Below are 21442 nucleotides of genomic sequence, written 5' to 3'. Positions count from 1 at the left end.
TGGTAAGTGGCAAGAGGAGAATTACCTTTGTACCATCTGCCATTGATGAACAGATGTGGTTCTGTTGCTACTGAACTCACACCTGTACCCATTATACATGGCTCAGCCTGGCTTTGCAAACTCACCAAGAAGCAGACTTTGAGGTCACAAAACAAGATGATTATGCTGTGGAACTGTTCTTAGGACACAAGAAAGCCAAACAAAGGAACCCATACAGATGCCCCTTAATAGCATACTAATGGAATATTTCTAAAAATGTCTGGTCTGTGTAACAGGGTTTAGAGGTCTTTGTGGAGAGGGGATGCTGTCACTGTGAGAGACAGAAAGTGGTTCTGGTACATGATCAGGTGTTATAAAGAAGCTCATGCTGCCGACTAGCATTAGGACTGACCCCAAACTTCCATGAGTAGGGTGGGCTAAAGCTCTATTTCTTCATTAGAATTTTTCTGCCTTCCTCTCTCTACCATATTTTTCTCTGTCTCTTTCTTCAGTCTATCCTAGGCAGAATCTAACCCACTGTTGGCTGAGATCTAATTTCACTTTCAAACCTACAATGTTTGAGTGAGTATGACTCAAAAATCTCTTACTCCTAACTAGCAAGGGGATTACAGGGATCTCCTGGGTTCACCAAAGAGTGACATGTTAGGTCTCAAATAAAAGCCAGGGTCACACTGGTCATCAGTATCATCGCAAAATTCATGTGTAAATGCTGTGTAAGTAGTTGTCTACACTGAAAACTCTGTTCCTGAAATCTCTGTCAAGGGACTGGTCACCAGCAAAGGTGACAAACAGATTTTTCTGTCAGACAAGAAAGGTTTATCTATCTGGCTGTTTAAATGTAAATTAAGTATTATATATTTCACAATGGATCCTCTCACCAGTCTGAATTGAATGTTAATAAAGGACTGTGAAAACTTCATAGAGAGAAAAGTAACAAGAAGAAAATACTGGGGAGGGAAGAGAAGTGGAGAACCCGATCTTGAGGTGCACATCAAAGGTTTACTTTAGTATATTTGAGAGAGAAAGAGAACACCTTGTCATCCTTCACCTAGGAATTAAATGGACAGGAAGTTTACTTCATGAAAGCGGGATCTCAGCCAGACTTGTTTGAAAATGCTGGAAAGAACATTGGGTGAGTTAAGCTGCTTTAAACAAGAGGATAACTTGTCAGTTAAGCCTCCAGAAAGCATGTTATGATTTTATTTTATATGTAACAATTTGTTTCCAATATCCTTACTCACGGTCACTTGAATCTATGCTCTCTTGATAATAAATGTGTTCCTGTTTTCATTATAAATACATCTAAATGCTGTGGTGTTAAGCAAAGTCGTGATCCTGGGTTGAATCTTAAAAGTTGGTGTGTACTGTTCCTTTGAGAACAGTAGACCAGGTAATTCTGTGCATAACTGGCAAAGTAATGTCAGTAAAGAAAATGCTGAGCTCCTCTCTCAATATTTCCCCCTGCTATAGCTTCATCAAAGGACATGGCCTCCTTGTGGATCAAGTGTCACTGGAATCGATCTCTGACTAGAACCTTAAGGAGGACATCAGAAAACAGACCACCTTAAGGCCCACATGATAGCTGACTGTGTAGTACGCCCACTTCAGAATTTGTTGCTCTTCCATTCTAATAATATGTCCGTACAAGAAAGCTGCTGAAACTAAACCAGTGCTGGGTTTCTTGGTTCAACATTGAATATCCTCATTTCTGATCTTGTCCTGCAATTTGATATGGAGCAGCTGATGAAGACAATGAGAACTGAAAACCTTAATCCAGTGGTCTTCAGCTTTTCTCAGTGCCCATGTTTCACTTCCATACAAAAGAGTTGGTATAAACATGGTTCTATAGATCTGCAGCTTTGTAGCAAACTTGATGTCATGACCATCGTAGAGAGACCACTGGGTAAACTAAGGCGCTCACAGGCCCAAAACTTGGCAGCAGCTGCTGCCATACAAGTGTCCACAGCTTTTGAGTATCATCCAATACAGTCTGAGGCTGCCTACATACTTAACAATTGCCACCTGCTCAATGTCCCATCTGGACGGGTTAATCCTGACCTGGTTGTAATCTGGAGCTCAAGGCTGCTTGATGATAATGCCAGGGACTTAGTTTTATCTGGATTATTAACCAAACCAATGTGCACTGCTTCTTGCCCAACCAGATCAGACATCAATGCAGCAATTCATCAAACTGATAAAAAAAAAAAAAAAAACAACCAAAAAAACCCCAGAAAGTCATTGGCGTACTTGAGATCTAAAAGCAGAATGTTCAGCTCAGCCCCCCAACTGCTGCCTTTTCAAGCTTATCCATCAGCTCATCAGTGCCAATACTGAACAACGATGGTGACAGAATGCAACCTTGCTGAACTCCTGTGGAGATGGGAAACCATGCTGTGTATCTACCGTTGACTAAATCACAGCTTTCCATTCCATTATAGAGCTTTTCTGTCAATGACACTATTTTCCCTGGGATGCTGAGTAACCTTATCAGATCCCATAAACTCGCTAAATGCACTGAATCAAAGGCTTGATGGAAGTCTAGAAAAAGTGCTCTAACTACAGTTATAACTACATTTTAAGGGACTTTTATCTATTTCTAGAAACAAGATAAAATGTACCACAGTTAGATTTATGGCAGTGTTTTGATGCTGACTGTAATTTTACGTAAATATATTACCGTGATTGATGCAGTAGAACCAGACTAGTACTGCAAGGAGATCATTGCAAATAAATATATATGGAAAAAGTAGTACAGAATTTTAGAACTGTTAGGGTATGTCTACACTACGGGATTAATCCGAATTTATATAATTCGAATTTTGGAAACAGATTGTATAAAGTCGAATGTATGCGGCCACACTAAGCACATTAATTCGGCGGTGTGCGTCGATCTCCGGAGCGTTGCACTGTGGGTAGCTATCCCATAGCTATCCCATAGTTCCCGCAGTCTCCTCCACCCATTGGAATTCTGGGTTGAGATCCCAATGCCTGATGGAGCCAAAAACATTGTCCCTGGTGGTTCTGGGTACATCCTCCCCCTCTCCAGGGAAGCAACGGCAGACAACCGTTTCGCGCCTTTTTCCTGGGTGAACAGTGCAGACACCATACCACGGCAAGCATGGAGCCCGCTCAGCTCAAGACAGCAGTCATGAACATTGTAAACACCTCGCGCCTTATCGTGCAGTTTATGCTGAACCAGAACCTGCAAAACCAGGTGGCGAGGAGTAGGCTACGGCAGCACGGCAGCGAGAGTGATGAGGACATGGACATGGAATTCTATCAAACCACGGGCCCCGGCGCTTTGGAGATCATGCTGTTAATAGGGAAGGTTATAGCTGTGGAACGCCGATTCTGGGCCCGGGAAACAAGCACAGACTGGTGGGACCGCATAGTGTTGCAGGTGTGGGACAATTCCCAGTGGCTGCGAAACTTTCGCATGCGTAAGGGCACTTTCATGGAACTTTGTGACTTGCTTTCCCCTGCCCTGAAGCGCCAGAATACCAAGATGAGAGCAGCCCTCACAGTTGAGAAGCGAGTGGTGATAACCCTGTGGAAGCTTGCAACGCCAGACCGCTACCAGTCAGTCGGGAATCAATTTGGAGTGGGCAAATCTACTGCGGGGGCTGCTGTGATGCAAGTAGCCAAAGCAATCACTGAGCTGCTGCTACAAAAGGTAGTGACTCTGGGAAATGTGCAGGTCATAGTGGATGGCTTGGCTGCAATGGGATTCCCTAACTGTGGTGGGGCGATAGATGGAACCCATATCCCTATCTTGGCACCGGAGCACCAGGGTACCCAGTACATAAACCACAAGGGGTACTTTTCAATGGTGCTGCAAGCACTTGTGGATCACAAGGGACGTTTCACCAACATCAACGTGGGCTGGCCGGGAAGGGTTCATGACGCTTGTGTCTTCAGGAACAATACTCTGTTTAAACGGCTGCAGCAAGCGACTTACTTCCCGGACTAGAAAATAACCGTTGGGGATGTTGAAATGCCTATAGTTATCCTTGGGGACCCAGCCTACCCCTTAATGCCATGGCTCATGAAGCCATACATAGGCAGCCTGGACAGGAGTCAAGAGCTGTTCAACTACAGGGTGAGCAAGTGCAGAATGGTGGTAGAATGTGCATTTGGCCGTTTAAAAGGTCGCTGGCGCTCGTTACTGACTCACTCAGACCTCAGCCAAACCAATATCCCCATTGTTATTGCTGCTTGCTGTGTGCTCCACAATCTCTGTGAGAGTAAGGGGGAGACCTTTATGGCGGGGTGGGAGGCTGAGGCAAATCGTCTGGCTGCTGATTATGCGCAGCCAGACACCAGGGCAATTAGAAGATCACACCAGGAAGCGCTGTGCATCAGAGAAGCTTTGAAAACCAGTTTCATGACTGGCCAGGCTACGGTGTGAAAGTTCTGTTTGTTGAAAACCCGCCCCCTTGATTGACTCATTCCCTGTAAGCAAACCACCCTCCCCCCTTAAATCACAACTTGCTTTTAAAGGAAATAAAGTCACTATCATTTAAAAATCATGTATTCTTTATTAATTGATTATAAACATAAGGAGAGAACCGACAAGGTAACCTGGGTGAGGTTTGGGAGGAGGATAGGAGGGAAGTAAAAGGCCACTGAAAAAATTCAATATAATGACAGCCTTTTGGTTGGGCTGTCCACTGGGGTGGAGTGGGAGGGTGCACGGAATTTCCCCCCTCCCGCGTTCTTACACGTTTGGGTGAGGAGGATATGGAACATGGTGAGGGGGGGAGGGAGGTTATACAGCGGCTGCAGCGGCAGTCTGTTATCCTGCTGCCATTCCTGAAGCTCCACCAGATGCCAGAGCACATCTGTTTGATCACGCAGCAGCCCCAGCATTGCAGCCTGCCACCTCTCATCTCGAGCATCCCTCATGACCTCACGTTCACTGGCATCTTTCCTGTATTTAGATATCGTGTCCTTCCACTCATTCAAATGAGCTCTTTCATTGCGGGTGCATTCCATTATTTCCGAGAACATCTTGTCTCGCGTCCTCTTTCTCTATCGCCTTATCTGAGATAGTCTTCGGGACGGAGGGGGGAGGCTTGAAAAATTTGCAGCTGCTGGAGGGAGGGTTGAAAAAAAGGAGAGACGTTTTTAAAATGATACATTTTACAGAACAATGCTTATACTCTTTCATGGTGAACAACACTATTCACATTACATAGTACATGTGATTTCAGTACAAGGTCGCATTTTCCATCTTAATATTGAGTGCCTGTGGCTTTGGTGTTAGAGATCACAGATGCAGGTCCGGGCAACAGAATTCAGCTTGCATGCGGCCATGGTAAGCCATTGTCTTTCGGCTTCTGTGCCCTCCTTTCCCACATACCAAGCAAAGCCCGTTGACTGCTGCGGTTTTCCTGTTAACCTTCAGCAGCAGAAAACAAACTAACCCCCCCCCCCAATCCAATTCTCTGGGATGATCGCTTTATCCCGCCCCCCACCGCATGGCTGGTATCAGGGAAGATCCCTGCAGAAACCAAACTAACACCCGCCTCCCCCCCATGAATTATCTGGGATGATCGCTGTACCCTTCCCCCCCACCACGTGGCTGGTATCAGGGAAGATCCCTGCTAGCCAAACGTGAAAAACTCAGGGCCAATTCTCCCCCCNGAATTCTCTGGGATGATCGCTGTACCCCTCCCCCCCACCGCGTGGCTGGTAACAGGGAAGATCCCTGCTAGCCAAACGTGAAAAACTCAGGGCCAATTCCCCCCCCCCCCCCCCCCATGCAGGGAAGGATTTCTTTTCAGCCACAGGCAAACAGCCCAGTAGGAACGGCCACCTCTGTCCCCTTAATTAAATTCCCGTATTTCAACCAGGTTACCATGAGCGATATCACTCTCCTGAGGATTACACAGTGAGATAAAGAACGGATGTTGCTTGAATGCCAGCAAACACTGGGACCATACGCTGCCAGGCTTTGTCATGCAATGATACCAGATTACTTGCTACTAGCATGGTGTGGTCAAGTGTCCTACCATGGAGGACGGAATAAGGCTGCACTGCCCAGAAACCTTGTGGCAAGGCTTTTGGAGTACCTCCAGGAGAGCTTCATGGAGATGTCCCTGGAGGATTTCCACTCCATTCCCAGACATGTTAACAGACTTTTCCAGTAGCTGTACTGGCTGCGAATGCATCCCAAGTCCTCAGGGCAAAGTAATCATTAAAAAATGCTTGCTTTTAAAACAAGTTTTATATTTTAAAAGGTAAACTCACCTGAGGTCCCTTCCATTGGGTCATGGTCTTGGATACTGGGTTGGGAGGGTACTTCAGTCAGGCTGAGAAAAAGTTCCTGGCTCTTGGGAAGAACGGAGTGCTGTGTGCTCTCCACAAGCTCATCCTCCTCCTTCTCCTCCTCTTCCCCATCCACAGAATCCTCAGGTGTGGCTGATGAGATTACCCCCGCCTCGGAATCCATGGTCAGAGGTCGGGTAGTGGTGGCGGCCCCCCCTAGAACTGCATGCAGCTCGGCGTAGAAGCGGCATGTCCGTGGCTCTGACCCGGAGCGACCGTTTGCCTCCTTTGTTTTTTGATGGGCTTGTCTGAGCTCCTTGACTTTCACGTGGCACTGATCTGAGTCCCTATTGTGGCCTCTCTCCATCATGCCCTTGGAGATTTTTTCAAAAGTTTCGGCATTTCGTCTTTTCGAACGAAGTTCTGCTAGCACTGAATCCTCTCCCCATATAGCGATCAGATCCAGTACCTCCCGTACGGTCCATGCTGGTGCTCTTTTTCAATTATCGGCCTGCATGGTTCCCTGTGCTGATGAGCTATCTGTGGTCACCTGTGCTCTCCACGCTGGGCAAACAGGAAATAAAATTCAAATGTTCGCGGAGCTTTTCCTGTCTACCTGGCCAGTGCATCCGAGTTCAGATTGCTGTCCAGAGCGGACACAATGGTGCACTGTGGGATAGCTCCCGGAGGCCAATACCATTGAATTGCGGCTACACTAACCCTAATTTGAAATGACAATATTGATTTTGGTGCTACTCCACTCATCGGGGTGGAGTACAGAAATAGATTTTAAGAGCCCTTTATTTCGAAATAAATGGCTTTGTTGTGTGGATGGGTGCAGGGTTAATTCGATTTAACGCTGCTAAATCCGAATTAAAGTCATAGTGTAGACCAGGCCTTAGTTTAAAATGCCTTGCTGCTTTATTATAAGGGTAATTTGGAGGTCTTCTTGGAAAATCCTATAAACTTTTAAGGAGAAAATAGGTTCAGTGTTTTCTACTCCTTTTACTATGGTTTTGTACTGTGTATGAACTGCCTGCCTTGGAGGCAAGTTGGCTGTGATCCATATGATTATATTTAAAAAGAGGGTAACTTTCCTTCAGTTCTTTTTTCCTCAAATGCCCTCTAGCAAATGTTTTTTGAAGTGATTTTGTGGGTATTTTATTTAAGCCCACACATGCAGTTTAAAAAGCTCTTAAACTGTCTCATTATTGTATATGCTCTGCACAATCTATATAGTAACACCTATCAGAACACCTTCACAAGTTATCTGATGGAAGTAACTATGAAAGCAATCTCTAATTCAGAGATGTTGCTGCTAGGAACTTGAAAATATGTAGAGCGAATAATCAAACAGGTGCAGGAGCTGTGAACAAGTCTGGCACTGTGTAAAATTAACTCTCGTTCTGCAGTGTTCCAGTTCCCTTTGGAAACAGATATTATATGATGTACAATTAATTATGATAGTGTTTTGCATTATGCCACTACACAATATACTGTGTAGTGGCAAGAATGTGGGTCAAACTATAGGACTCTATTCCTAGCTCTCTCTCTGACTTCCTGTGCGACCTTGGGAAGAATCATAATCTGTGTTTCAATTTATGTATATATAAATGATTCCATATTTACCTACTGCCCTAGGAGCTGGGAATTGAATAGCTCACATTTATAAAGTGCATTTAAATCTTTTTGTAAAGGTGCAAAGTTAACAAAGTACTTCCATTTTCATTGTAAACTGAGAAACCATGTTGTCTATCACAGCAACCCAACTATCTTTGCATGAACATTTTTTCATGTAAGCCTACCATGCAAGTTATTAAGGAAATGGAAAAAGGGTCAAAAAGCTCTCTAATTGTGCTAATGATATTGAGGCATGTTTTTTTTTTATTTGTTTTTCTATTTGGATATTCAATTACATCCAGGAATAATTATAGCAATTCTATATCAAGAAGGATAATTTTATTTTCCTGTAATTGCTACTTAACTGGGATTTGCTCTTGTGACATTTGCTGTCCTTTGGTGCTAACTGCATTTGAAACTTGATACAGTTCATATTTGTTTTATGGCTAAAAAGGCAATTTAAGAATACACTATAATTAACAATTATTATGGTTTTTAAATGTGGAAGCTAAATTTTAAACTTGTGCTGTGTGGAAAAACAATGAATAAATGAATGACGATGATCCTTGGTGAGCTAATTTATGAAGGCAACCAGGAATATAACATACTATGTTGGTGAAGGAAGGTGTATAGTTTTGTAAGTGCTGTAACTCATGCTGGTCTGAGACAATTGTAAGCTACTATTTGTGGAGGAAAAATGGCAACTGGAGGAGGAGAATTACAATGTTACATGTGAGGTATCTCCCTTGAGTTAAAGCTGTGAGTAATGCCTGCCACTTACGTCTTGAAAGTAAGATGTCATAGCACACTACTAGGTAAAGCATGAAGGAACAGACACCATTCAGTGTCTGCTAGCTTCTTTCCAAATTGTGGTGGATTTTGACCCGAACAAATGTCCAGTAGGCACAAGTAGTCCCCCTGGGATCAAAAATGACTCTGTACTTTGGATGCAAGTCTATGCTGTGCCTCTACTTGGGGCAGCAGGGAAGTTGCATCACAGGGAGGGGAGGGGTGACAGAGCAAGGCCAGCTAAGGTACCTTTAATCCATCCTTGCAGTCTCTCTTATCGGGACTGTTCCAGAGATTGGAGAGGCACTGCAGCATAATTTAGACAGCCTGAGGGCCTGTCAAAGTTATGGCCGCTTCTCCAGGCTGCCTGAAATCTTTCTAGCATTGCATGCTGTGGTTGTGTTCTGAGGCTTATCCCTACAGGCCCCCTACACTTAGGGTTGGCAACTTTCTAATCACATAAAACTGAATGCCCCGCCCCTTCCCTGAGGCCCTGGCCCCATTCACTCCATCCCCCTGCCCTCTGTTGCTCTCTCTTCCCCACCTTCACTCACTTTCACTGGGCTGGGTCAGGGGTTTGGGGTGAGAGAGGAGGTGAGGTCTCCTGGGTGGGGCCAGAAATGAGGGGTTCATAGTGCGGGAGGGGGCTCCAGGCTGGGGCAGGAAGTTGGGGTGTGCGGGGGGTGAGGACCAGGGATGAGGGGTTTGAGGTGCAGGAGGGGGCTCAGGACTGAGGCAGGGGGTTGGTGTGTGGGAGGGGGTGCAGCCTCCAGAGAGGGTTCAGGGCTGGGGCAGGGGATTGGGGTACAGACTCTGGGAGGCAGTTAGGGTGCGGGAGGAGGCTCCGACCTGGGGCAGGGGCTGCGGGCTCCAGCCAGGCAGCACTTACCTCAGGTAGCTTCCGGTCGGCGGCGCAGCTGAGCTAAGGCAGGCTCCCTGCCTTCCCTAGCTCCCCCGGCTTCTGGAAGCGGCTGGTATGTCCAGCTCATAGGTGGAGGGGTAGGGGGCTCTATGTGCTGCCCGCACCCACAGGTTCCATTGGCCATGGTTCCCGGCCAATGGGAGCTGCAGGGGCGGCGCTGGGGGGTGAGGGCAGTGTGCGGAGCTTCCCTGATTGCCCTTCTGCCTATGGGCCTCATGGACATGCCAGCCGCTTGTGGGAGCCGCACCGGGAGACTGCCTTAGCCCTGCTGCGCCGCCAACTGGACTTTTAACGGCCCGGTCAGCTGTGCTGACCGGAGCCACTAGGGTCCCTTTTCGACCGGGCATTCCGGTCAAAAACCAGATGCCTGGCAACCCTATCTACACTGGGTCTTGTGAAGGTATCTCCAGGAGGCAGCCTTATGGCTATCTCCACAGTGTCTGGACTACAGAAATCCTTCGCTGGCCAGATGGTGATTTTAAGGCATCTTTACATCACTCCAGCCTTTTTATCCAGCATACAGGGACTTGAGTGATGGTAAGGATCTCACCCTTGGTGCTTAAGTGCTTTGTTGGATTGGGACCATATTCAGGTTCTTATATTGTGCTTATCACCATGCCTTCCACCTAACCAGTTATTCCACAACTACACAAAAAGCACATATCCACTTTGCCCTAGTCCGGTACTTCTTGTGTAGGCAAAACTCACACTGATTTGAATTGGAGCTATCCCTCCATGAGGAATACAGGGTTGGATGCTTAACACTGAATGCTGCAGATTGCATCCCATATGTGCATTCTTTAACCTAAAGAAAATATTTTGTACAAAAGCCTTGTGCTTCCATTCTGGGTTTAAGATACCCATGGGCATAGGCATCAGATCAAAAGGATTAAAACTTGGATGGTAAACTGTTCTTTCATTTATTTACAGTGCAGCCTATATAAATGCTAATGAATGTGGTAGCAATTACAAATGATCTAATGGGGTCAATGCATGAACATATATGGAGTAGAAAAACAACCTGATTCTCATTTTTCCTTACTGTGCTGTAAACTGAGAGCAACTCCAGTGGTATTAGTGGAGCTACATCAATGTTAAACAACTGTAAAGGGAGAATCAGGCCCAATATCCACATTATGTTATCCAGTAAAGAAAAAGTTACAGAAATGGTATCTTAGTGATGCAAAATAATTTTCCTGTAATGGTCAGTGCACACCAGTAATAAATTGTTTAAGTGGTTTAATGTTTCCCAGCCAACTGCTTTAAAATCAGTTGGAAAATCAGCAAATTGCTTCCCGTTCTGCTCAAAACAGAGCAGCATTGGACAGTAGTCATGGCACCAAGAATCTGTGCTTGGTAGCTGGAGACACTGTTCACTTGAAGACAGTTTGATCCTTCGCATCGGATGTTGTTGTTTCCTAGGGAATATATTGATAAATAAATATCAGCAAAGGACTCTTCCTCCATTCTGGAAAGTTAATGGAGAAGATGAAAAATCAATAAACTAGGATTGACGTTAGAAATATGGTCAGTGATATCTGTTACAGCATCTTACTCAAATGTGCTAGAATGTGTTTGAAATCTGACACATTGGCATTCTTTCTAAACACAGAGCATCTCTTTGTAGCAGTCATAAAAAGCAAAGGACAAGCTGCAGAGTATTGAAAGAAGATCACTAGTCCCCCTGGTCCATTCTTCACCTTCACTATAAAACTCCCATTGAAGTCAAACATTTGAAGTCAGCTGGAATATTTCTACCCTGAAAAGGGGAAAATCAGGTTTCTGGTGACAGAAATGTCTGAAATCAAACACATTGGGACTGCTTCCCTGCTTGCATTCCACTGACAGATTCCCAGCGGGCTCCCAGTGGCAGAAGTGCCACTATGAGCAGAGGTGCAGCAGTACAACCTGTCTGCAAGTTACACTTCTCCAGAAGGTCTGGAGCTACTTGCTGTAGCCACAAAAGGGCATGGGGCTGACCTGGGAAATGTTGAGATTCATAGCACATTCTGAGCAGTCTCAGTGTGCCCTCTGGAAACTAGAATGGGATTTAAAACTGCCTTCCTTAAACAAAATGCATGTGGGAGCTCAACAATACCCCAGATGTCCTCTCTCAGGGTTATTCTCCTGTCAGCTCAGCTGCAGTTTGCACCTGCAGACGGGTGAATCTGACCCTGGTAAATGTTATATGCCACAAACCCTTATACACATTGTAATTAGATATCTAGAATTTTTGGGATGGAAAAATGTGTGTAATGATGTAGTAAATACAGTGTGTGTATAATTAATATATATTATATAGATGTTTGGGTTTTTTAAAATAAATAAATTGGGATGAAGGGCACTAGGTATGAAGTGGTTACCGCTAGAAAGCCAATGTTTGCCAATGTTACAGAATTGTATCTGAGATGATGGTATCTCGCTCTTAAATATCACATTTTATCTGTAGATTGAAGTTTCACAATTTTAAGTATCGTTAATCGCATGGGGAAACTGAGGCATAGTGAAGTGTACAGTTTTATCTCCTATTCTAAGTATAGGATACTACTGTGGTACCTTGGGTACAGTGGTTACCACTTAATTTTTTTTCTATTTAGGATAGAAAAATCCACAGTATTAGCTAAACATACCAAGAACAATTTGTAAAGATTGTAATGGCTATTCTTGGTGGTAAATGGTTGTAAATGTTGACATCTTGGTGGCAGACATGAATCGTGTCATTAGTGCATATCAGTAATTCCAATTTTATTTTTAATAAAGTGGCCTTTTAAAGGATTACTTGTCATAACAACATATTGCTTTTCGTATATTCAAATGTCCTCCATACTTAGATTGAGCCTCAAAGATACCGGACTGTTTTTTAATCAATGGTTTATTTTATATGACAATTTGCAAATAATCCCAGACTAATAAAAGGCAATGAGGTTTCACTTCTTACAAACATTTTGTATAATGCATATTGTCCTTCACCTACTTTCCAAAAATTCTGTGCAATACCAAAAGCAAATGGTAAAAATGAGACATCTGAATGTTTCCATAAAATGTTCAGAAATTAAAATAATGGCAGTACAGAAGAAAAAACCCATAAATTAAAATTCTGTGCTGGAGATCTGCACATGATCAGCCATGCTTGCTGGATAAGTCTGTTGGTTGTTGCCATGGCTACAAAAAGCCCGTGGAACCCAATGAGCTGTCTGCAGCACTGCTGAAAGGACCAGCCATTTTGCTTATGGAAAACAGTGTGACATATTATGCTGTGCTTTACCACAGAATAAACAAAAATCTATTCGCAGGAAACCGAAGAAACAGGCATATTAGTGAATAATTATTACAGCTGAGCGTGCCCTCAAGATGCCATTTTGACAAGCTGGTGGCTGCTGCTGCCACGAGCTGATCTGCGAGGGTGGAATGCAGTGTGATAATGCTGCATATCTGCTAACAGCAGTGGAGTAGGATTTTTGACTTGTAAAGGCAAGGTTTCTTTGCAACGTTATCTCAACAGCTCGCTAGCTGCTCAGAGTGAAAGCTGCTGACCCAAAAGAAGGGTGTTGCCCTCTCTCAACATTGTTCTTGTGCACTGCTGTTTTATATGAGCAGGCGCTGCTGAAGAAGCAGGTGTGCAGTTCAGATGGGCTCTGTATTGTAGGCTGTACAAACCAGGTTTACATGCTTCCTATTAAAAGATTGTTGGCTTAGGAGCATCTGCCTGTGGACTTATTCCTAGAAGGAGGCTACCGTACATCTCAGCTTATGTGAAAGAGGTAAGCATTTGTTTTGTTTTCAGTTTTGTAAATACCTTGAGCAAAACTTCATGCAAGGGAAACTGACCTACAAAATATTTACCATTAAAAGGAGACTTGAGCAGTGACTTGATTAGAACCTTTTTTGAATTACACTGATCGATCATTTTACAGATTATTTGTGTCAAATATTGTAATGTACCCTTCCAAATATTTGCTATTTTGAAATAATTCATTTTGAATAGTTCACAAAGTCATGTATACACATTTTACCCACACACAATAGAGATTTTTTTTTATCCTGCTGTGACCTGTATTGTAGGAATTATGTGGGATATGAAACATTATAGAATTTGTGACTATTTTATTTGAAAAACCTTAAAATCATTCAATCTCTTAGTATTGCAGTACATGCAATAATAATAAACTAGATTTAAACTGTCCAACTGCTGCTGGTGCAGTATGTAGGTCATACAAGAGAGCAGGCTTTGCACTAGTTTTTATGAACTGATGCCCTAATGTTGTGTTTGATTAGTTTCTGGTACTTATACTGTTAAGAGTCTAGGTAATAGCTGCTACTCACACCTCCTTTTCAAAGATCTCATGCATTCCATGCTAGCACAGAGCACAACACACCCATTGTGTCCAACAATTTGGAGTTCAGGAAAAGAAAGGAAGCTCCACATGGAGCACAAGTATAGTTATAGTATAAGATGGTTAAATTTCTTTTATTGCACAACCTCACTGGTATCCTAGCTGCTATGAGTGCTACATAAAATAAAAATGCTAAGACAAATGCACAGAAATATTTGAATATGATAGTTCTTGTGAATGGCTATGTGCTAAAATTATAGACTCTCAATTCCAAAATTAATTGCCCCTTGACAAGTAAAACATAATCTGATTGACTGACAGTCTTAGAGGCAGACAGCAGTTATGTGGATTGAACTTGGTCAATAAAACTATAATCCTTTGGCACATCCAGTGATCTGAAAATGTTTAAGTTATGTTAACCGGTAGCATTTCAGCTTCCGTAATCTAAGAACTCTCTTACTGAATACCATCATTTCTGACTGCTCATAATAACATTGAACATCTGAAATGGACTAAAACTATCCACTGACAACCCACCAGGAATTCTGATTCTTTGTTTACACTTGTAAAATGTGTTAATGCAATGTTTGCTTTAACTTGTATTTAACAGTTTTACAGATTTAAATCTCGCTTGCTACCTCATATACTTAGACAATAGGACTGGGCATGAGATTAATCATTACAAATCCCAGTACATAATTACAAAAGTAAATTAGTAACAAGTCACTATTGTATAAGATGGTGCAGTAACTGGGAGCCAAAGTCCAAGAGGTTTTCAAAGTGAGGATGTCCAGCCAATGCATACAGAATTAAATGTTACATTTAATTAAATGTTACATTTGAAAACACTGCTACAGAAATGGAAGTCTCTTGTCCACCTGCCTCCTCTAAATTATTCCTTCAAAAAAGCCACATCTTCCATGAATTATGAGTTTATCTCTTCACCAATAATTATCCCTGAAACACCTCCCTTACCTGAACTACTGCTCTGTGTTTAGTCTTGTAGGCATCCTACTGTACATTCTTTGGGGCAGGGACCATGTCTTTTTCTATGTTTGTAAAGTGCCATATACATTTACAGAGCTTTATAAGTATTTATAATTAACTGGGTGTGTGTGAGATTACTTCAGCCATGTAAATAAGGGGTGGAAAGTAGGTGGAGCTTAATATTTGTAAAATGCTTTGTAAGCATCTAAAGAAAATGTGGGTGGTCATGATAAATTAATCATGCAAAATATAAACATTTTTTACAATACAACAATAGCAGCCAGCAGGTGCTAGCACTTTCCAATCACAAAGCCAAACACTGTACATTTTTCTAGTCAGGGACTATCTAAAAAGACAAAGAGAAATGAAGGCTGGCAGAATATAACAAAGTGTGATCACTTAGGTAATGATAGGCACATGTCTGATTAATTACACATTTGTTGGATTTAAAAATAAAAACTTAAACACACTAAATTTCTTTTCCACAAAAATTTATTCCTCATGTCTTTCCCCCACACCAGATCCCAGCTTTGCTTTCCCTCACATCAATTCCTGGTGTCCATATAATCCCTTCTTGCTGACTTTCAACCCCCTCTATCGACACTGATGAGCAGTTTGCTCAGGAGATGCATAAATGAAATAGATAAGTAGATGACTTAGTCAGCTAGTGACTTGTGGGCGTTGAATATTCAAGAGGAATTTAAATGAAGAGAGGGAAGAATTGCAACTAAACATTATATGCAAATAGACCAAATTCTGTGTTGGGTGGATATAAAATGAGGAGAGAGTTCAATCTTCAATATAAAAATCAAATCAGGAAAGCCACTGTTGAGTTTAGTTTCCAAAATGTGTCTCTAAAAAGGAATCTCCTTAGAAGAATATGAAGATTATATCAATTTGCCCTGAATGTTACATTTAGGGAAACAGTAGCAGTGCACATAGGAAATAGGGGTGAAATCCTGGCCTCGCTGAAGTTGATAGATTTGCCTTTGACTTCAGTGGAGCCAGGACTTCACCCAAGGTTTAAATCATTTTGTGTATCTGTAGATTGTGTGTCAAGTGACAGAAGCCATATTTCATCTGCAGTGGTGTCAATCACGTCAATCATAATCTTTTCCCAATATGTTGATATCAAACTACAATAATGTATAGATGCTCTTCTTAGCAGAGTGAGCCAGAATGTCCCATGTGTCCCCATTAGTTATGTGGTGTGGTCATGAATAGTGTAGTAACACAAAATAGAATCAGATAAATGAGTCCTTATCAGAAGTCCTTGTCCAAACATAGGATGCCATACCCGTGGCAGGTGCAAGAACAATGTAAGGGCGGAAAACTGGGATGGCCAAGTGAAAGAGCAGAATCAAATAAGGGCAATCATTTGGTGTTTTCCAATTTGAAAACATCATTAGATTTGACCAGAACAATAATAACTAGCAACAGGCCACATTGTGGACCATGAAATACCGTAACATAGTGGGTGAGGAATGCACGTACCGCATCTTGTACACACGCAGCATAAAGAAATGACTGTGTAGATATGTGAACCACAGTATGTTTGTTTGCAAACGGGGCAAAGAAAAGTGCCAGTATGAATGATGATGGATAACAGCACATGCATACAGATCAGTCTCAAACGTCAGTATAATAGAATCAGCACATCTGGCAAATTTCATACTGTGCAACACCATCCCTAGCCTAGTAGTATCTTCCTGTCCAATATGCCAATAAGAACAGGTATTTAATAAGACTCACCAGTGATGATGGGGTTCTTGAATTGGCAAAGTGTCTCAAATTTGATCATTGACCCCTATTTCTATTCCAGTAAGAGTGTCTATGTAGTAATGTTGATTGGGGCATGATTTGAGAGTCTCTTCTAATGTGGTCATTTGAGTCTAAGGAGAGTACTGATATTTTCATCTTGTTGCATTGCTCTGTATAGATATCCTTTCCAATGCCATTATCTTCGTATTGTGTTAACATCTGTTGCACTCACTGCCAGCTACTACATTTTTTTAATAAGAATGTTGAGCATAATACATATATGTACAACATACCTTAGTAGTAGATTTTTACAGATCTTCGTTAGTGCACATTTTTACAACAAATGGCATCTAGACTTGTAATTGTCTCCCATTCAAAATCTATAATAAAAGTACACCACTAGAGTTGGTCAAAAATTAGTGTTTTGTGAAATATTTTCATTTTCTCCCATTTTTTGTGTAAAAAAAAAAAAAAAAAAATTCAAAAAGTTCTGATTTGTTGAAAACTAACTCCCCAAACATTAAAGCTTCCTTCCTCTCTTTCTTTTTCCATTTTGTCACTGGAAAGGGGAAGGAGAGGGGGAAAAGTCTTAAAAATAAAATCTGTATTTCCCCATTTTCATTTTCCAAAATCTATTTTTCATCCAAAACATTTTGTATGAAGAATGTTGGCTAGTTCTACATGCCACAAAAATATTTGTCTTGCTCTCTTTCTGTCAGTTCTGGAAATTAGAGATTTTAAATGCAATATATTGTAGAACTCTATCTGCAGGTAAAGTAAAGCAAAATGCTAAAAAGCACTTAGCTTAGTTTCTAAGGAATTATGTGATATAAAAGTTCATGAAGTATGAGAATGGGGGAGATGTATATAAAGTGAGAGTAAAGAGAAGTAAACACTTAAAAAGAGTCCTGAGGCAGACTAACAAAGAAAGTTCTGAATGAAACAACATTTTTAAATGACATGGTTCTTGAACTACAGTAAAACTCTGCTTTCAGTATTTTAGGACTATGAAATATAATATTTTTCTGTTCAAACATGTTGTGCCATGACAAAACACATCATAGCTAATGTTACTGTGAAACAGGAAATTCAATAACAAAGTGAGAGACTTTTCTTCTGTTATTTCCAACTCCTCGCTCTAAATCAGTTTTTGTCGTCTTTTCTGAGCTTAGTCTGGATAGTGTTCTGTTTCATGCACTCTTAAAAACCTCACCCTCCTTACTCAATAAGGGGCTTCCCTTGAAGAGCACAGATTTGGCTATGACTAGAAGCTGAGTTTTGATGTCTCCAATGGAGTCTCTAGGCTGCCTTTTAGGATAAAAAAAAATTATCTTTAAAAGCAAAATATTGTTGCACTGTTTTTTTTTTTAAAACTCTGAGTACCTCAGAGCTCAAAAACTTTGCAAAAAACTGAAAAAAAAAATCTTGTGTCGTATTTTGGCCAACAGATTTGATCAGGTAAGTTTATCGTTTCATTAGATGACACTGATTTTTAAAAAATCAGTGAATTAACTTTGAATAATGAAAACTTTATTTTTCATAAGGCATCATGTTTGTTATGTCTTGAATATTAGTCTTCAAGGTGTACAAGTAAGTTTGTTTTACTATTACAGAAGTTTGAAAGCAATTAAGAAATCAGTCTGGCCCATATCAGTCAGCCCCATAAAACATTGAATAGTTTATCAGCAGTCAGTGGTTAGGTTATTTAGGTTGCAAGTTGTATTTTCTAACATACTCTTTCACTTTACCAGTACCCCCATGAAAAGGCAGATATGCCTGGGGGAAACTATGGGAAAGCAAAAGTGCTGTAGCTGCTAAGCAGAATCAATAACTGCAATGTTCATACCAGAAAATAAAGGGAACCAAACCCCTGTAGGCATATAAAACCGTAAAGTGAATCAGTATGTAAAGATCCATTAATGTATTGGGCCTACAATTCTGCTAACAGAAAATCAGCAGGTGGGGCTGAAGGTCAACGTAGATGGGAAGTCCAAGGACACTTCCAATCATTGTTTCAAAATTTTGGATGAAAAACTGAATATATACCAGGTCCAATTCCCTGCCCAGGGTCTGCCAGCAGAATCTAGGTAATGGGACTCCAGCAGTGAAAGTTCAGGATGCAAGCCAGCTGTAACTCAATAGGCGGCTCAAAATTGTATAGTACAACTCATAAGGAGGACACAGTAGATCAAGGAAGGGCAAGGACAAGCTAGCTGTGAAATGTGCTTATTTGGTGTATCTCCTGGGCAATCTTCACAGAGGGTGAGGGCTTTTACTTAACCTCAGACTGAACATAAAACTGCTGTAGCCCAGGCAGACCCCTGGGGAGAGCACTGTGCCATATATTCCACTTTCGTGGAAAGAAGTGTGGACAAGTAGAAATATGTGAAAAGTTCCGTGGAACATACGCTTAGTAGGCATAGATAAGACACTGTGTAGGATGTTATGTCATCTTGCTGTAACCTATGCTGTAGATAGCAGATAGCAGCCTTCTTAAGTAGCACAGCCCTTTATTTCTACATCCATGTCAACAGTGGGTCACAAGGGTACAGAATGTACAGCTGTTTGTCTTGTGGTCAAGTGATGTATGTATTTGCACCTGGTGCCAGATTTTCAAAGATATTTAGGCACCTGGTGGGATTTTCAAAAGCACCTGAATGGAGTAGGTGCCTGACTGCCATTGATTTTACTAAAATGAATATCTGTGGAAGAAGACCTTGACAAAGGCATTTTTGAAACATGGTAAAATGACATAAAGCAATGAATACTGTTATCCTTGAGTATAAAGTATACAGGGAAGTTGTATTAGGGTGTAATGGTGGAGTAGTAGGACTAGATTTAACACATTCTGTAGAATCCAATGAGATTAATACATGAATGGAGTGGACTGGTTAGCAGAATCTGTAGAGATACAAATCCCAAAAACTACAAGTACAAATATAGTGTCAAGATTTTTCTACTGACCTCCTGACCAGAAAAATAATATTGAGTCCATTGTATTAAGGGATATCAAAAAAACAACTAAGTCTAATAAAACAGTACTAATGGCTGATTACAACTAACAATGTATAAACCAATTGAATCTTAGAACAGATCAGTGTTTAGAAAAGCAATTTTTGACACCATAAAATTGCTTCTTGGAACAGCTAGTGTTAGAGGACACAACAGCAGCGGCTAGTCTTGACTGAGTCCTAAGTAATGTTGAAGAATTGGATCAAGAAATAATTATAGTTGATCTTCTGAGTAATACTGCCCCCAATATGATTAAGATCAACATGCTCAAGGGAGAAATTGTACCAAAACCTAGCATAGTGGAACTCAACTGCAGGAAGGATAAAGTTAAAATGGGTCTCTCATATTTACCATTTCTTATGACATGAGAACAAGGGGACTTTTAATCAAACTGAAAGGCAAAAAAATTTAAACTGAGATTTTTTTCCCCTTAACCTGTGGAACTCATTGCGACAGTATATCATTGAAATCAAGAGATCAGTGGAATTAGGATTTGGGGGGAGGGGCATTAGGTGTCTAACTTCTATTGAAATTCAAACTCTCCTTAATCACCTTTGAAAACTCCAGCTTTAGATATGTATATAGATTGTGAGATCAACGGTTTCTTAACTATGATAAAATTAATAAGGGATATAAAACCCTTATGCTTCAGGTCATAAGTCAATTGTTAACTGATGAGAATTTGAAAGAAATTGCTTTATACCCAGGTTATTCCCTAATTGTCCACTACATTGTTTCTTGCTCTTTCAACTGAAGCATCTGGTACTGGCCATTGTCAGAGAAAGTACACTGGACCAGATGGACCCTGGGTCCAATTAGGTACAGCAATTCCTATTTTCCTCCTCTTCTTGTCAAAATACCATGAAACCACTAAAGTATCTTATATATATATATATATTAAAGAGTTGAGAGCTTTCTGAAATTAGATCTCCAAAAGGACTCCTCTCCACAGTGAATAGCATAATATAAATAGAGAGAGGGTAAACATAAGAATGGCCATAATTTGTCAGACCAATGGTCCATCTAGCTCAGGATCCTGTCTTCCAACAGTGGCAAATGCCAGATGCTTCAGAGGGAATGATCAGAACAGGACAATTATCAAGTGATCCCCATCCCCTGTTGTCCAGTCCCAGCATTTGGTAGTTGGGGGTTTAGGGACACCCAGAGCATGGGGTTGCATCCCTGACCATCTTGGTTAATAACCATTGATGGACCTATCCTCCATGAATTTAACTAATTCTTTTTTGAGCCCAGTTATACTTTTGGTTTTCACAACATCCTCTGGCAATGAGTTCCACGGGTTGATTGTGGATTGTGTGAAGTACTTCCTTTTGTTTGTTCTAAACCTATTTCCTATTAATTTCATCAGGTGACCCCTGGTTCTTGTGTTATGTGAAAGGGTAAATAATGTTTCCTTATTCACTTTCTCTACATCATTCATGATTTTATACACTTATCATATCCCCCCCCTTAGTCATCACTTTTCCAAGTTGAAAAATCCCAGTCTTTTTAATAACTACTCTTATGAAAGCTGTTCCATACCCCTAATCAGTTTTATTGCCCTTCTCTGTACCTTTCCAGTTCTAATATATCTCTTTTGAGATGGGATGACCGTAACTGCACACAGTATTCAAGGTATGGGTGTACCATGGATTTATGTAGTGGCATATTATATTTTCTCTCTCATTATCTTTCCCTTTCCTAATGTTTCTTAACATTGTTAGCTTTTTTGATTGCCACTGCACAT

At 41.4% G+C, this 21442-nt stretch overlaps 2 long non-coding RNA genes across 6 annotated transcripts in view; one reads left to right on the top strand and one right to left on the bottom strand.

Moving 5' to 3' along the window:
- LOC117878121 overlaps positions 1 to 15047 on the bottom strand; it is a 31253-nt gene extending 16206 nt beyond the window's left edge. Inside the window, exon 1 of the long non-coding RNA XR_004645896.1 lies at positions 14911 to 15047. This is a non-coding gene — a long non-coding RNA (uncharacterized LOC117878121). The remainder of the gene's footprint in view (positions 1 to 14910) is intronic.
- The window catches only part of LOC117878120, a 153235-nt gene continuing 144602 nt past the window's right edge, over positions 12810 to 21442 (top strand). For 2 of the 5 annotated variants that reach the window (XR_004645894.1, XR_004645893.1), the window contains exon 1: positions 12811 to 13362. This is a non-coding gene — a long non-coding RNA (uncharacterized LOC117878120). Of the gene's footprint in view, positions 13363 to 21442 lie in introns of all 5 variants that reach the window. The other 3 variants (XR_004645892.1, XR_004645891.1, XR_004645895.1) reach the window with 3 other exon arrangements.

Source organism: Trachemys scripta, chromosome 5, assembly GCF_013100865.1.
Source record: "Trachemys scripta elegans isolate TJP31775 chromosome 5, CAS_Tse_1.0, whole genome shotgun sequence".
Taxonomy (NCBI): Eukaryota; Metazoa; Chordata; order Testudines; family Emydidae; genus Trachemys; species Trachemys scripta.
This window is presented reverse-complemented; position numbering and strand designations above follow the sequence as displayed.